Raw genomic sequence first — 16,992 nt, forward strand, 5'->3', positions numbered from 1 at the left:
CTGGAACAGCTTGGCTAGGGGCGCGGCAAGTTCTGGAGCACAGGTCTTCAGTACTATTGCCGGAATATTTTCAGGGCCCATAGCCTTTGCAGTATCCAGTGCCTTCAGTCGTTTCTTTATATCACGTGGAGTGAATCAAATTGGCTGAAGTCTGGCATCTGTGATGCTGGGGACTTCTGGAGGAGGCCGAAATGGATCATCAACTCGGCACTTCTGGCTGAAGATTATTGCAAATGCTTCAGCCTTATCTTTCGCCCTGATGTGTTGGGCTCCCCCATCATTGAGGATGGGGATATTTGTGGAGCCACCTCCTCTGGTTAGTTGTTTAATTGTCCACCATCATTCACGGCTGGATGTGGCAGGACTGCAGAGCTTAGATCTAATCCATTGGCTATGGGATCGCTTTGCTCTGTCTTTCGCATGCTGCTTATGCAGTTTGACATGCAAGTAGTCCTGTGTTGTAGCTTCACCAGGTTGACATCTCATTTTGAGGTATGCCTGGTACTGCTCCTGGCAGGCCCTCCTGCACTCTTCATTGTAACAAGGTTGGTCTCCTTGTTTGATGGTAATGGGAGCGTGGGGGATATGCCGGGCCATGAGGTTAGAGACTGTGGTTGAGTACAATTCTGCTGCTGCTGATGATGTGCCACCGGAATTAATGCTGGGGCCTCAACTTTTTACAATGCATACAAATGACTTGGATGAAGTGGCCGAAGGTATGGTTGCTAAATTTGCTGACGACACAAAGATAGGTCGGAAAGTAAGTTGTGAAGAGGACATACGTGGGCTACAAGTGGATATAGATAGGTTAAGTGAGTAGGCAAAGATCTGGCAAACGGAGTGTAATGTGGGGAAAAGTGAAGATGTCCATTCTGGCAGGAAGAAGTTTGATAATGCATATTATCGGAATGGTGAGAGATTGCAGAGCTCAAAGATCAAGGGGGAACTGGGTGTCCTAGTGCATGAATTGCATAAGGTTCGTATGCAAGTTCAGCAAGTAATTAGGAAAACTACTAGAATGGTATCATTTATTGCAGGAGGAATTGAATGCAAAAGTAGGGATGTTATGCTTCAGCTATACAGGGCATTGGTGAGACCAAATCTGGATTCCTATGTACCGTACTGGTCTTCTTATTTAAAGAAGGATGCAAATGTGTTGGAGGCAGCTCAGAGAAGGTTTACGTGGACTGATACTTGAAATAGGCGGTCTGTCTTATGAGGAAAGTCTGGAAAGGCTAGGCTAATATCAGCTGGCGTTTAGAAGATTAAAAGCCGACCTGATTGAAATAAATAAGGTTCAGGGGTTGGGACAAAGCAAGTGAGGGAGACAGAGAGAGAGAAACCGCGAGAGATTGAGAGAGAGAGCTCAGCTCACCTACTGCTGAAACCCTCACCCATGCCTTTGTTATCTCGAGACTTGACTATTCTAACACAGTCCGGACTGGTCTACCACATCCTACTCTCTGTAACCTTGTGGTCATCCAAAACTCGGCTGCCATCTTCTAATTTACACCAAATTCTGTTCACCCAACGTCCCTGTGCTCACTGACCTACATTGGCTCTTGTTCCAGTAACACCTCAATTTTAATAGTCTCATTCATGTGATCAAATCCCTTCATGGCCTCATCCCTCTGATTATCCCAATCCCCTGTCCATTTCCAATATTCCTGAAACTTGTTCATCTTAAAGTCTTTTTCAAATTCCCTTTTTAAAGTGAGTTTCCTTCCGTCTGTCTCTCTCCCTGACCACACATTTCATCTCTCAAGCTCCACTGGTGGTGTGGAAGTTTGGATCCATAAAATGGTGTGGGCTGCACTGCTGGTCACATCCAGCACATTGTACAGGACACCCAGGCTATCAGGGGTGCTAGTGTGGGTGTAATGTGTGTGTGTCTGTAGCATGAAGGGGGGTTCGAATATGGTGTCAATCAACCATTCTGGCAGCTTTGATGGACGTCTTTGAAACTTGGTCTGTGCCTGACCACTGACCGCCTGTGTTAGTCACGCTCAGCTGAACATGTATTCACAGCATGAGGAACCCCCTCTAGTGTTATTTAAAATGACCAGGCATCCAACTTACTGGTGAGGGGCTTTTGACTTGCTTCTGATATTGTAAGGTGACTGGAAGTGCTGTGGATGGTTTTCTGGAGGTTGTGTTGTGAGCTGCAGCAGACATTCATGGAGGACAGAGGATTTGGTGACCCAACTCTGGACGAGGTATAGGGACTGTAGTAACAGTGTCTCTGGGTCTATAACCTCACCAACAATTGGAGCAGAGGCGGCAGAGAGGGGAAGCTCTGTAAGGAGGGAGGAGGAGAGGTCTCTGCCCTCCCCACCCCGGGTTTTCCAAGAGCACAAAGAGCAGTGGTCCTAATACGGAGCCCTGGGGAACACCACTGTATACTCCCATCGAGTCTGAACACAACCTTTCACCACTTCTCTCTGTTTACTGTTCCTTAGCCAATATTATATCCACACTGTCATTGTCCCTTTAGTTCCATAGCATTCATTTGCCTGACCTGTCTGCTGAATGACACTTGAACAAACGGCTTTTGAATGTCCATATATATAACTTCAATCACACCACCCTCATCAACCCTCTCCATTGTTTGATCAAAGAACTCCATCAAGTTTACCTCACCACCACCTCCCTCTCTCCAATCCTCCACTGCTGTTAAATTATCAGACTGCTTGTCCGACTTCAGTACTGATTGAGCAGAAACTTCTTCCAATTAAATATTGGGAAGACTGTAGTTATTGTTTTCACTCCCCTCTCAAACTCTGTTCCCTTGCTATTGATTCCATCTCTCTCCCTGGTAACAGTCTGAGATTCAGGCAGTCTGTTTGCCACCTTAGTGTCACGTTTAAGCACGAAATGAGCTTCCAACCACATTTCTGTACCATCACTACAACCACCTATTTCTACCTCAATGACAGCGCCTGATTTCATCCCTGTCTCAGCTCATCTGTTGATGAAACCTCATTCATGCCTTCGTTACATTTACACTTGACTGTTCTTTTTTTTAAATTCTTTGATTGCATATGGGTGTCAATGGGAAGGTCAGCATTTGTTGTCCATGCTTAATTGCCTTTGACAGCTTAGTGACTTGCTGAGCGATTTTAAGGGGCAGTTCAAAGTCAACCATATTGCTGTGGGTCTGGAGTCACATGCAGACCAGACCAGGTAAGGACAGTAGTGAACAAGATGGTGTTTCACGAAAATCGATGATAGTTTCATAGCACCATGACTGAGACTAGCTTTCTATTCCAGATGTCAACTCATTCCTGGCTTGTCTCAAACATTCTACTCTTTGTAAACGTGAGGTCATCCAAACTCCGCTGCCCTTGTGTTGACTTGCATCAAACTCCATTCCCCAATCACTGACCGACATCAGCTTCCAGTCAAGCAATGTCTTGATTTCAATATTCCCAACCGTGTTTCCAACTCCTTTCATGTCCTCACCCCTCCTTGTCTCAATAATCTCCACCAGCTGCACAACGCTTCAAGCTCTCAGAACTCCTTTAATTCTGGCCTATTGTGTATCCTTGATTTTATTATTGCACCACTGGCAGTCAGGTCTTCAGCTGCCTTGGCCCAAAGCTCTGGAATGCCCTCCCTACACCTCTTTTTTTATTCTTTCATTCAATTTGGGCATCGCTGGGGGGGAAAGACAGCATTTGTTCCCATCTCTAATTGTCCTTGACAAATGAATGCCTTGCTCGGACATTTCATGGGGCAGTTTAAGAGTCAACAGCATTGCTGTGGACCTGGAGTCATATGTAGGCCAGATCAGGTACGGCTGGCAGATCTCCTTCCCTAAAGGACATTAATGATTCAGGTGGGTTTTTTTCCAACAATTGATGAGAAATTCAAGCACAATTACTGAGAATAGCTTTCATTTCCAGATTTTTATTAATTGATTAAAATTATTAATTAATTGAATTTTAATTTCCACCAGCTGCCTTGCTGGGATTTGAAGCCAGAGCATTAGCCTGGATCTCTGTATTACTAGTTCAGTGACAGTGTCACTGTTTCTGCCTCCCTGCATCACTTTCCTCCCTTAAGAAACGACTTAAAATCTTCCTCTTTAACCAAGATGTTGGTCAGCTTACTTCATATCTCCTGTTGCGTCTCGCGTCATACTTTGCTTCATAATGCTCCTGTGAAGCACCTTGCAATCCAATGTATTATTATATTAAAGGCACTGCATAAATATAGGTTGTTGTTGATGTTTGCCAGACATGGCTTGTCTTACAATATCGGTGCTGTTTTTTTCAAACAATACTTTTGTCCTGGGTTGTGAACTGTGCACATTTCCCCACCTGTAATGTTAGATTGATTGGTCAGTAAATATAGGGTTTTCTCCATCTCGCCTTTTTTAAAAAGGGTGGAACATTTACAACCCTCAAGTCTCTGTCATCTTTCCCATATCAAAGGAGGATTGGAGATTCTGGACATGGTCTCTGCTATTTCCACCATTCCTTCCCTCAGCAACCCTCATGCATCCCATCTAGACTGGGTAAATGTTCCATTTTATTGTGGTACAAACAGTGTTAGATTGAAAGCTGTTAACTGAACCTGTTTGTTCAGAGACTGCAATGAATATCAATCTCCATGGACCCTAATAGTATAACTGGAGCGTTTCCGTCTTCTATTAATAAGTGATTAATTTCAATGTGTTATCCCATGGTGTCAGTGGGAGCATCAACCCGGACACTAACAGGGATCAGCAGCTCCAGAGAGAGGGAGAGAGAGAAGATAGATCAGAATCTGAGATCAAAAGATTTGAAAGTTTTAACAATGGACAGTAGTTTATCCTTTTGGTTTGACGAGCTGACTGCAGATCATGATTGGATAACGCCCTTCAGATGATTCAATACACTTACTATGCCTTCCTCGCTATCGTTGGTGTCCCTGGTAAGTCTCTGTATCCAGGTATTCATTCTCTCATAAAAGCAAGACTCTCTCTCTCTCTCTCTCTCTCTCTCACTCTCACTTGTAAGATCTGGGGTTTGGCTTAATTGAATTGTCAGACTTAGGTCAATTACAATGACTGTCTGTGTTGGGAGATCAGATCTAAAATGAACTTGCAGCTCAGACTAGCTATAAAAACACGTGGGTACACGGCTGCTTCCACAAGTTTCACAGACTGAATGAAGCTCTCCACTATAAGCAGAACATGGTGATACTGAGCAAAAGGCAGTGGTCAGCAGTTGGCTTTACAATGGAACATTGGTCCCCAACCACCGGTTAACCGTGGAACCTTGTCTCTTCATTGAAGTCTATCTTCTGTCACCATCTTGATGATGATGTGCGCTTTTGGGGTCTTACAAGTTATTAATTGATCCATCTTTCCCAGCTTGATTCTGTTCCATATTAGGTAAAAGCCTGTTTCTGTTCATTTGATTGGTCAGTCATTAACTAACTACCCTTCCATGATGGTACTTCGAGCCTGGTTTAAGTCATTGCCATTGTCATTCAGTGGGGAGCGGGGGAGTGGGGGGGGGGGAGGTGCCTCCAGATTCCAGCTGCATTGACTTTATGAATTCCTTTACAAAAGGTCATATCTGACCCGGTGTCATCCTGCTGTGGCTATTCAACCACAGTGGCCACTTAATGGCATTGATATGTACTTATCTCATTTCACAGCTTCCTGGCCACATGGGGATTGTTTCATACCAGTTAAAAAGCCAACAGTCCCTCTTGGATAATCCACAGTCTAACGACTTTTAAATAACAGGTCTCAACAGGTCAGGACTTGCCCAGAAGTTTAGCTAACATCATGCGTTGTGGTTATGTTACATATAGAATACAATTTTAACCGTGATGCTGAAGGATATGACAACTAAGTTCTAACAGTCCTATCATAAAATAAACTCAATCCTACAGTTTTGTCCCAACAAGGACGGAGATATCCAGATTTGTGTTTGCAGACAGCGGCCACGACTGCCCACTGTTGACTGATTGTGTCTGAAGCTGTTGGGTTTTAGCTAAACACAGGGCATTTGTTTTATTCGCTCAATCTTGGGATGTGAGCGTCGCTGTCTAGGCCAGCATTTATTGACCATCCCTAATTGCCCTTGAGAAGGTGGTGCTAAGCCCACTTCTTGAACCACTGCGGTCCATGTGAGGTAGGTACACCCACAATTCCGTTAGGAAGGGAGTGCCAGGATTCTGACGAAACAACAGTGAAGGAATGGCGATGTCGTTCCATGTCAGGATGGTGTGTGACTTGGATAGGAACTTGCAGGTGGTGGTGTTCCCATGCATCCCTGCTCTTGTTCTTCTCGGTGGTCGAGGTCGCGGGTTTGGATGGTGTAGTCTCAGGAGCTTTGGTGAGTTGCTGCAGTGCATCTTGTAGATGGTACACACTACTGCCACTGTGCATCAGTGGTGGAGATATGAATGTTGTAGATGGTGTGCCAATCATGTTTTTTGCTTTTTCCTGGATGGTCCTGCGCTTCTTGAGTGTTGTTAGGAGTTGCACCATCCAGGAAAGTGGAGAGTATTCCATCACACTCCTGACTTGTGCCTTGTAGATGGTGAACAGGCTTTGCAGAGTCAGGAGGTGAGTTATTCACCACAGGACTCCTAGCCTCTGACCTGCTCTTGTAGCCACGGTATTTATATGGTTACTCCAGTTCTGTTTCTAGTTCAGTTTCTAATCAATGGCAACCCTCCAGGATGTTGATTGTGGGGATTCAGTGATGACAATGTCATTGAAAGTCAGGGGGAGATGACTGGATTCTTTCTTGTTTGAGATGGCCATTGCCTGGCACTTGAGTGGCACGGAAGTTGTTTGCCACTTATCAGCCCAAGCTGGATACTGTCCAAATATTTCTGCATCTCGACATGGTTTGCTTCAGTATCTGAGAAGTCACGAATGCTGCTGAACATTGTGCAATCATCAGTGAACATCCCCACTTCTGACCTTTTGATTGAAGGAAGATCATTGATGAAGCAACTGAAGATGGTTGGGTCTCGGACACTACCCTGAGGAACTCCTCCAGTGATGTCCTGGAGCTGAGCTGATTGACCTCCAACAACCACAGCCATCTTTCTTTGCGTTCGGTATGACTCCAACCAGCGGAGAGTTTTCCCACTGATTCCTATTGACTCCAGTTTTGCTCGAGCTCCTTGATACCATACTCGGTCAAATCTGCCTTGATGTCAAGGGCAGTCATTGTCACCTCTCCTCTTGAGTTCAGCTCTTTTGTCCGTATTTGTACCAAGGCTGTATTGAGAACAAGAGCTGAGTGGCCTTGGCAAAAGCCAAACGGAGCGTCAGTGAGCAAGTTATTGCTAAGCAAGTGCTGCTTGATGGCACAGTTAACACAAGGGGAAGTGCTGGCTTCGTGGTCATGTCTCTGGCATAGTAATCCAGAGGAACAGGCTAGTACTCTGGCGACACGAGTTTGAATCCGACCACAGCAGATAGTGAAATTTGAAGTCAATTAATAAAATCTGGAATTAAAAAAAGTTTGTACAGTAGTGCCATGAAACCTTTGTCAATTGTTATTTAAACAAACCATCTGGTTCACTGATGTCCTTCAGGGAAGGAATTCTGTCGTCCTTACCTGGTCAGGCCTACATAAGATTCCAGATCCACAGCAATGTGGTTGACTATGAAATGGCTGAGCAAGCCGCTCAGTTCAAGGGCATTTAGGGATGGGCAATAAATGCTGGCCTTGCCAGCGATGCCCACATCCCATGAACGAATGAGAGCATCTTCCATCACTTTGCTGATTATTGAGAGTAGACTGATCGGGTGGCAGCTGGCCAGTTTAGACTTGTACTGGTTTTTGTGTACAGTTAATGCATTTTGGGAGGACTAACAAGGCAAGGGAATATACAATGGATGGTAGGATCCGAGGAAGCACAGAAGGTCAGAAGGACCTTGGTGTACTTGTCCATAGGTCACTGATGGCAGCAGCACAGGTAGATAAGGTGGTTCGGAAGGCATATGGGATACTTGCCTTTATTTGCAAATGCATAGAATATAAGAGCAGGGACGTTATCATCATAATATATAAAACGCTAATTTAGCCACAGCTGGAGTACCGTGTACAGTTCTGGTCACCACACTATAGGAAGGATGTGATTGCACTGGAGAGGGTGCAGAGGCGATTAACCCGAATGTTGCCTGGGTTGGAGCATTTCAGCCATGAAAAAAGACTGAAAAGGCTAGGGTTGTTTTCCTTGGAACACAGAAGACTGAGGGAGGACATGATTGAGGTGTACAATATTATGAGGGACATAGGTGAGGATAGGTTCGATAGGAAGAATCATTTTTCCCTTAGCGGACTGGTCAAGAACCAGGGGACATAGATTTCAGTTGAGAGCCAGGATATTTAGGGGGGTTTTGAAGAATTTTCTTTTCACCCAGAGGGTGGTTGGAATCTGGAACGCACTGCCTGAAGATGTGGTGGAGGCAGGAAGCCTCACAACATTTAAAACCTATTTAGATGAGCACTTGAAACGCCATAGTACACAAGGCCACGGGCCAGAAAAATGGGATTCGAATAGTTGGGTGCTGGATGGCTACCACAGACACGATGGGCCGATGGGCCTGCTTCTGTGCTGTGTAACTCTATGACTCTATGTCACACTTGGGCAATTTTCCAGATTGCCGGGGAGATGCCAGTTTTGTAGCTGTATTGGAACAGCTTGGCTAGCGGCGCGGCAAGTTCTGGAGCACATGTCTTCAGTATGTTGTCAGGGCCCATAGCCTTTGCAGTATCCAGTGCCTTCACTCATTTGTTGATATCACGTGGAGTGAATCGGATTGGCTGAAGACTGGCATCTGTGATGCTGGGGACCGCAGGAGGAGGCTGAGATGGATCACCAACTCGGGACTTCTGGCTGATGATTGTTGCAAATGCTTCAGCCTTATTTTTAACACTGATGTGCTGGGCTCTCCCATCACTGAGGATAGGGATATTTGTGGAGCCATCTCCTCCAGTTGGTTGTTTAATTGTCCACCACCATTCACGGCTGGATGTGACAGGACTGCAGAGCTTAGATCTGATCCGTTGGTTTAGGATCACATTGCTCTGTCTATCGCATGCTGCTTACGCAGTTTGGCATGCAGATAGTCCTTGGTTGTAGCTTCACCAGGTTGACACCTCATTTTGAGGTATGCCTTGTGCTGATCCTGACATGCCCTCCTGCACTCTTCATTGAACCAGGGCTGATCTGCTGGCTTAATGGGAATGGTAGAGTGGGGAATATGCCGGGTCATGAGGTTACAGATAGTGTTTAAGTACAGTTTTGCTGTTGCTGATGACCCACAACGCCTCAGGGATGCCCAGTTTTGAGTTCAAGGATGTGTTTGAAAGCTGTCCCATTTGGCACAGTGATAGTGCCAGACAACACGAAGGAGTGTATCTTCAATGTGAAGACGGGACTTTGTCTCCACAAGGACTGTGCGATGATCACTCCTACCAATACTGTCATGGACAGATGCATCTGTGACCGTTACGTTTGTGAGGACGAGGTCAAATAGGTTTTTCCCTGCTGTTAGTTCCCTCACCACCTGCCGCAGACACAGTCTAGCAGCTATGTCCTTTAGGACTCTGCCAGCTCAGTCTTTAATGGTGCTACCGAGCCATTCTTCCTGATGGACATTGAAGTCCCCCACCCAGAGATCATTCTGTGTCCCTGTTACCCACAGTGTTTCTTCCAATTGCTGTTCAACATGGAGGAGTACTGACTCATCAGCTGGGGAAGGGCCATGGGTGATAATCAGCTGGAGGTTTCCTTGCCCATGTTTGACCTGATGCCGTGAAGCTTCATGGGGTCTGCAGACAAGGGTCTATCCTGCTGCTGGGAGATGACATACCCGGGATGGTGATGGCACTGTCTGGGACACTGTCTGTAAGCTATGATTCGGTGAGCATGACTATGTTTTCTGCTGCTTGACTTGTCTGTGGGACAGTTCTCTCAACTTTGGCTCAAGCCCCCAGATATTTGTAAGGAGGACTTTACAGGGTCGACAGGGCTGGGTTTGTCTTTGTTGCTTCTGGTGCCTAAGTCGATGCCGGGTGGCCTGTCCAGTTTCATTGCTTTTCTTAGATTTTGTAGCCGTTTCGGACAACTGAGCAACTTGCCAGGCCATTTCAGAATCAACCACATTGCTGTGAGTCTGGAGTCACATGTAGGCCAGACCAGGTTAGGGTGGCAGATTTCCTTCCCTCAAGGACATTAGTTAACCAGATGTGTTTTTACAATTGACAATGAACACCATTAGAATAGATATTTTAATTCTAGAGTTTTATTAAAGATTAATGATGTCAGAGTATGTCTTGTTTTGAAATAAACTAGAAATTCTCCAAGCAGCAGTTTGTAAGACGTCAGACATGCAAGGGATTTGGATTGTTTAATTGTCCTGTGGTTTAAAATATGTATGTGACCAGGAAGGAAATCTGCTATTGTTTGTGCTGATAACAATCCTGAGGCATCTGAAACATCCACAAGGGGTGATGAAATTACTGAAGGAAATGTAAACACATGCTCGCCATCATGGCAGTCTGGACCTCTGGATTACTAGTCCAGTGACATTACCACGACACCTCTGTCATTGCCTCACCGCCACACGTTCCTTGATTGAGACACTACATAAAACCTTCCCCTTTGACCAAGCTGTTGGGCATCTGGCCTCATATCTCATGCTGTGTCACATGCCATTCTTTGCTTCATAATGCTCCTGTGAAGCACCTTGTCATGTTTTATTCCATTGAAGGCACTGTATAAATATAAGCTGTTGTTGACGTTTACCAGACATACATGACTTGTCTTGCTGCAGTCCATTTGCTGTCGATTGTTTTTATTCTCAAGCAGCGAATATTTTTGTCCTGGGATGTGAACTCTGGAAATTTCCCACTCTGTGATATTAAAAAGACTGGTCAGTAAATACAGAGTTTACTCCATCGCTACTTTTTTCAATCCAGGCGCAACATTTACAACCCTCCAGTCCACTGCCATGACTCCCATCTCCAAGGAGGATTGGAAGATTCTGGCCAGTGCATCTGCTATTTCTACATTTTCCTCCCTCAGCAACCCTCCTACATCCCGTTCAGACTGGGTAAATGTTGCAGTTTATTGTGGCAAAAAAGTGTTGGATTGAAAGGAGCTAACTGAACCTGTTTGTTCAGTGTCTGTAATTAATGTCACAAGCAAAGTGCAACATGCTCCTGAATATTACACTGAATGTTCACATTCAGGGCGGCACAGTGGCGCAGTGGTTAGCACCGCAGCCTCACAGCTCCAGGGACCCGGGTTCGATTCCGGGTACTGCCTGTGTGGACTTTGCAAGTTCTCCCTGTGTCTGCGTGGGTTTTCTCCGGGTGCTCCGGTTTCCTCCCACAAGCCAAAAGACTTGCAGGTTGATAGGTAAATTGGCCATAATAAATTGACACTAGTATAGGTAGGTGGTAGGGAAATATAGGGACAGGTGGAGATGTTTGGTAGGAATATGGGATTAGTGTAGGATTAGTATAAATGGGTGGTTGATGTTCGGCACGGACTCGGTGGGCCGTTTCAGTGCTGTATCTCTAATCTAATCTAACACCTGGCCGGGTTCATTACCCAGTACCAAATCCAATGTGGCGTCGCCCCGGTTGGCCTGTCTACATACTGTGTCAGAAAACCCTCCTGCACACACTGGACAAAAACTGACCCATCTAAAGTACTCGAACTATAGTATTTCCAGTCAATATTTGGAAAGTTAAAGTCCCCCATAACAACTACCCTGTTACTCTCGCCCCTGTCGAGAATCATCTTCACTACCCTTTCCTCTACATCTCTGGAACTATTCGGAGGTCCATAGAAAACTCCCAACAGGGTGATCTCTCCTCTCCTGTTTCTAACCTCGGCCCATACTACCTCAGTAGACGAGTCCTCAAACGTCCTTTCTGCCGCTGGAATACTCTCCTTGATTAAGAATGCCACCCCCCCCCCCCCCCCCCCACTTTATTTTAGCATCTTCTCTGTTCTTACTGAAACATCTAAATCCCGGAACCTGCAACATCCATTCCTGTCACTGCTCTACCCATGTCTCCGAAATGGCCACAACATCGAGATCCCAGTACCAACCCATGCTGCAAGCTCACTCACCTTAGTCCGGATGCGCCTGGCGTTGAAGTAGACACACTTTAAACCTAGTTCTTGCTTGCCAGTGCCTTCTTGCGTCCTTATAACCTTATCCCTGACCTCACTACTCTCAACATCATGTACACTGGAACTACAATTTATGTTCCCATCCCCCTGCTGAATTAGTTTAAACCCCCCCCGAAGAGCACTAGCAAATCTCCCCCCCAGGATATTGGTACCCCTCTGGTTCAGGTGAAGACCATCCTGTTTGTAGAGGTCCCACCTACCCCAGAAAGAGCCCCAATTATCCAGGAAACCAAAACCCTCCCTCCTACACCATCCCTGCTGCCACGTGTTCAACTCCTCTCTCTCCCTATTCCTCGCTTCGCTAGCACGTGGCACGGGCAACAACGTAGAGATAACAACTCTGTTTATTCTCGCTCTAAGCTTCCACCCTAGCTCCCTGAATTCCTGCCTTAAATCCCCATCTCTCTTCCTACCTATGTCGTTGGTGCCTATGTTGTCCATGACTTGGGGCTGCTCCCCCTCTCCCTTAAGGATCCCAAAAACACGATCCGAGACATCACGAACACTGGCACCTGGGAGGCAACACACCAACTGTGAGTCTCTCTCGTTCCCACAGAACCTCCTATCTGTTCCCCTAGCTATGGAGTCCCCAATGACTAATGCTCTGCTCCTCTTACCCCTTCCCTTCTGAGCAATAGGGACAGACCCTGTGCCAGAGACCTGTACCCCATTGCTTACCCCTGGTAAGTCGTCCCCCCCAACAGTATCCAAAACAGTATACCTGTTGTTGAGGAAAACGGCCACAGTGGATCCCTGCACTGCCAGCTGGTTCCCTCTCCTTCCCCTGACGGTAACCCATCTACCTACTTCTTTTACCTGAGGTGTGACGACCTCCCTACAACTCCTCTCAATAACCCCCTCTGCCTCCCGAATGATCCGAAGTTCATCCAGCTCCAGCTCCAGTTCCCTAACACGGTTCTCGAGGAGCCGGAGTTGGGTGCACTTCCCGCAGCTGCAGTCCCTGCCGTTCACAATGGGATCAGCCAGCTCCCACATCATACAGCTGCAGCACATCACCTGCCCAGCCACCTCTACTGAATTACTTTATTAATTTATATAAAATTATGAGCGAAATACTTTGATACTTCTCTGCAAGGTCTTTTTCAAACAACCAATTAATGGATAAGTCAAAAAAGTAAAAGAAGAAAGTAATTTTTTACCAATCACACGATACAGAAGAAATAAAATAAAAAGCTTACCTTATCAACACACCAGAGTCCTTTTTTTTTTGGTTAGTGGAGGAGGGCGGGTGGGAGACACTACACGTATAGTGTCTCGGGTTCAGCCACTGCCCAAATATATAGGTTTTGACTTACCCAGCAGTCCCCTGGTCCTCCGAAACAAAAGGGAATTAACTTTAACTTTAAACTGAAACTGACCTCCCAGCTGATATTTCGCTCCGCACTCGACGCTTCTGTAAAAGCTGCTGCAACCAAAAGAAAGTTATTTTAAACTGCCCAAATATATAGGTTTTGACTTACCCAGCAGTCCCCTGGTCCTCCGAAACAAAAGGGAGTTAACTTTAACTTTAAACTGAAACTGACCTCCCAGCTGATAGTTCGCTCCGCACTCGACGCTTCTGAAAAAGCTGCTGCAACCAAAAGTTGGATTTATCCAAACCAATGTTTGGATAAGGTAGACAGGAAAAGATGTTGCCATTAGTTAATGGTACAAGGACTAGAGTTAAGGTTGTGGGCAAGAGATGCAGGGGGATGTGAGTAACAACTTTTTTATGCAGCGAGAGGGAATGGCCTTGAAATCATTGCCTACGAGGGTGGTGGAGGCAGAGATGGTGAATTATTTCAAAAGTATAATGGATGGACACTTGAGGGAAATAAACTTGCAGGAATATGGAGACAGAGCTGGGGAATGAGACTGACTGGATTTATCTGCAAAGAGCTTGCATGGACTGGATGGGCCGAATGGCCTCATTCTCTGCTGAAATGACTACGACTCTACTTCTCTCTGACAGGTGAATACTATTACTACTGCTTTCCTATACTGGGAAAGTTTATAATGGACTGGGCAGTATCACCCTGTTGAACCCCGTGATGTAAGTGAAATGTTTGATGTCCCAGAACGTGGTTAACAAATGTCCTTCACAAACAGAGTAAATCAGTTCAGACCCACTCACCATTCTGGATCATTCACAATGGGGAGTAGTTTCTCCTGGTTTTCTCTACATAGGACAGCAGCCAGGCTTTTAACTGTGTCCCCAACCTCAATGTGGAAAGTCTTGTCAGGGTTCGGTGAGATAAGACACATAGCCTGGGCGACAGCTTTCTTCAGTTGTGCTGCTGCTTCCGTGTTCTCTTCAGTCCAACCGGGTTACACCTGGTCATCATCACCATTAGTTAGTTTATAAAGAGGAGTGACAGTCTCTGCAAATCGAAGGATGAGGGTCCACTGATACCGCACCAGCTTGAGGATAGGACACAGGGCAGTCTTGGAGGTGGACAGGGGTAGACACTGGATGAGGGTCCACTGATACCCCACCTGTCTGAGGATGGGACACAGGCCAGTCTTTGAGGTGGACAGGGGTAGACACTGGATGGTATCGACCTGATGTTGGTCTGGGCTGGTGCTGGGTGATCCAATCTGGACATCTGGAACGGTGACACAACCTTGCACTAGCTGGACCTTACGTGGATGGTCTTTTAGTCCAGTTCCCAAAGTAACTGCAGTAGTTCCTGTGAAAGGGTTAAATGTGTGGACACGGTCTTTGGGAATGAGGAGGAGATCATCGATATATTGCAGCAAGCAGGAAGACTGTGAAAAGCTCATAAGGGCCCCGGCCATTGGTTTGTGGAGAATAGTGGGGTTATTGTGGAATCCCTTGTGACAGACATGTTCAGGGGTATCTCTGGTCCTCAGAAGTGAATATGAATTTAATTTGTTTCTCTAGTTTTACTGGGATACTCCAATAACCATTAGCGATATCCAAGGTGGTGAAGACAGCCCTGCCGCAGGGAATCCGGGAGAGTCGGGTGGGTGTCTCTCAGACAACCGGGTTTACACAGGAGTGACTGAGTTGAGTTTGTGATGGTCAACAGTCAGTCACCAGCTGCCATCCGGTTTTCTAACTGGCCAAATGGGGCAGTTCGTAATGAATGTGCCTTTGTGAATTACACCCTGGTATAACAATAACCTGATGGTATCTGGAATATATGATATAATCTCAGCTCGGTGAGAATACTGCTTCATGGAGCATGCAATGCTCAGCTTAATTCCTTCGGGTCTGCTCATGTTTCCACAGTCATCTTTATGGGTTGTGAATACACTCAGCACCGACTCGAGAATCTCCTGCACCTCAGGGTCATCACCGGTGTCTGGTTCACACTCCTCTGATATTTTAATCATGAATATTGAGGGTACAGTGGACACCAGAGTAGGGCATGGTTTAATGTTTTAATATAGGGATAATAAATTACTGCTCATAACTTTGAGCACATTACTGCCCAGTAGTCCCTGTCCATTATGCAGGATCATATAAAAGGGAGTCAGGACTTTGACATGAACTCTGTTCCCTCTCCTGCACCACTGTAAGATCTGATCCAGGGTCACAGATTAACCAAAAGGAGGTCAAAGTGTCACAAGCAGTTTATTGCAGGGACACTATTGGAAATAAATTCGGAGGGGCCGGATTAATCTCCACGTGGAGAGGCAGGGATTAATCAGGGGTAGTCAGTATGGCTTTGTTAGGGGAAGGTCGTGTCTAACTAAATTGATTGGTTATTTTTGAGGCGGTGACGAGTGGTGCAGTTGAGGGTAAAGCAGTTGATGCAGTCTACATGGACTTTAATCAGACTTTTTATAGGGTCCCGCATGGGAGATTGGTTAAGAAGGTAAGAGCACATGGGATCCAGGGCAATTTGGCAAATTGGATCCAAAATTGACTTTGCGGCAGGAGGCAGAGGCTGATGGTTAAGGGTTGTTTTTGCGAGTGGAAGCCTGTGACCAGTGGTGTACTGCAGGGATCGGTGCTGGGACTCTTGCTGTTTGCAGTGTACATTAATGATTTAGACGTGAAGATAGGAGGTATGACCAGTAAGTTCGTAGCTGACACGAAAATTGTTGGTGTTGTAAATAGTGAGGAGATTACAGAACGATATAGATTGGCAAGTAAGATGGGCGGAGAAGTGGCAAATGGAATTTAATCCTGAGAAGTGTGAGGTGAGGACTAGCAAGGCAAGGAAATATACAGTGAATGGTAGGACCCTATTAAGTACAGAGGGTCAGAGGGACCTTGGTGTACTTGTCCATACATCAATGAAGGGAGCAGCACAGGGAGACAATGTGGTTAGGAAGGTATATGGGGGACTTGCCTTTATTAGCCAAGGCACAGACAGGGAGGTTATTCATAACAGCAGGGAGGTTATAATGGAGCTGCAAAAACACTAGATAGGCCAAAGCTGGTGTACTGTGTACAGTTCTGGTCACCACACGATAGGAAGGATGTGATTGCACTGGAGAAGGTACAGAATAGATTAACCAGGATGTTGCCTGGGCTGGAGCATTTCAGCTATGAAGAGCAACAAAAAAGGCCAGGGTTGTTTTTCCTTCGAACAGAGAAGGATGAAAGGGGTCATGATTGAGGTATACAAAAGTATGAGGGGCATTGTTGGGTTCGATAGGACGAATCCTTTTCCCTCAGCGGAGGTGTCGATAATTATGGGCATAGATTTAAGGTTAGGAGCAGGAAGTTCAGAGGGGATTTGATGAAAATAATTTTCACCCAGAGAGTTGTTGGAATCTGGAACGCATTGCTTTAAGAGGTGGTAGAGGCAGGAACCCTCACAACATTTAATAAGTATT

This window comes from Heterodontus francisci, unplaced genomic scaffold, assembly GCF_036365525.1.
Source record: "Heterodontus francisci isolate sHetFra1 unplaced genomic scaffold, sHetFra1.hap1 HAP1_SCAFFOLD_186, whole genome shotgun sequence".
NCBI classification, from domain to species: Eukaryota; Metazoa; Chordata; class Chondrichthyes; order Heterodontiformes; family Heterodontidae; genus Heterodontus; species Heterodontus francisci.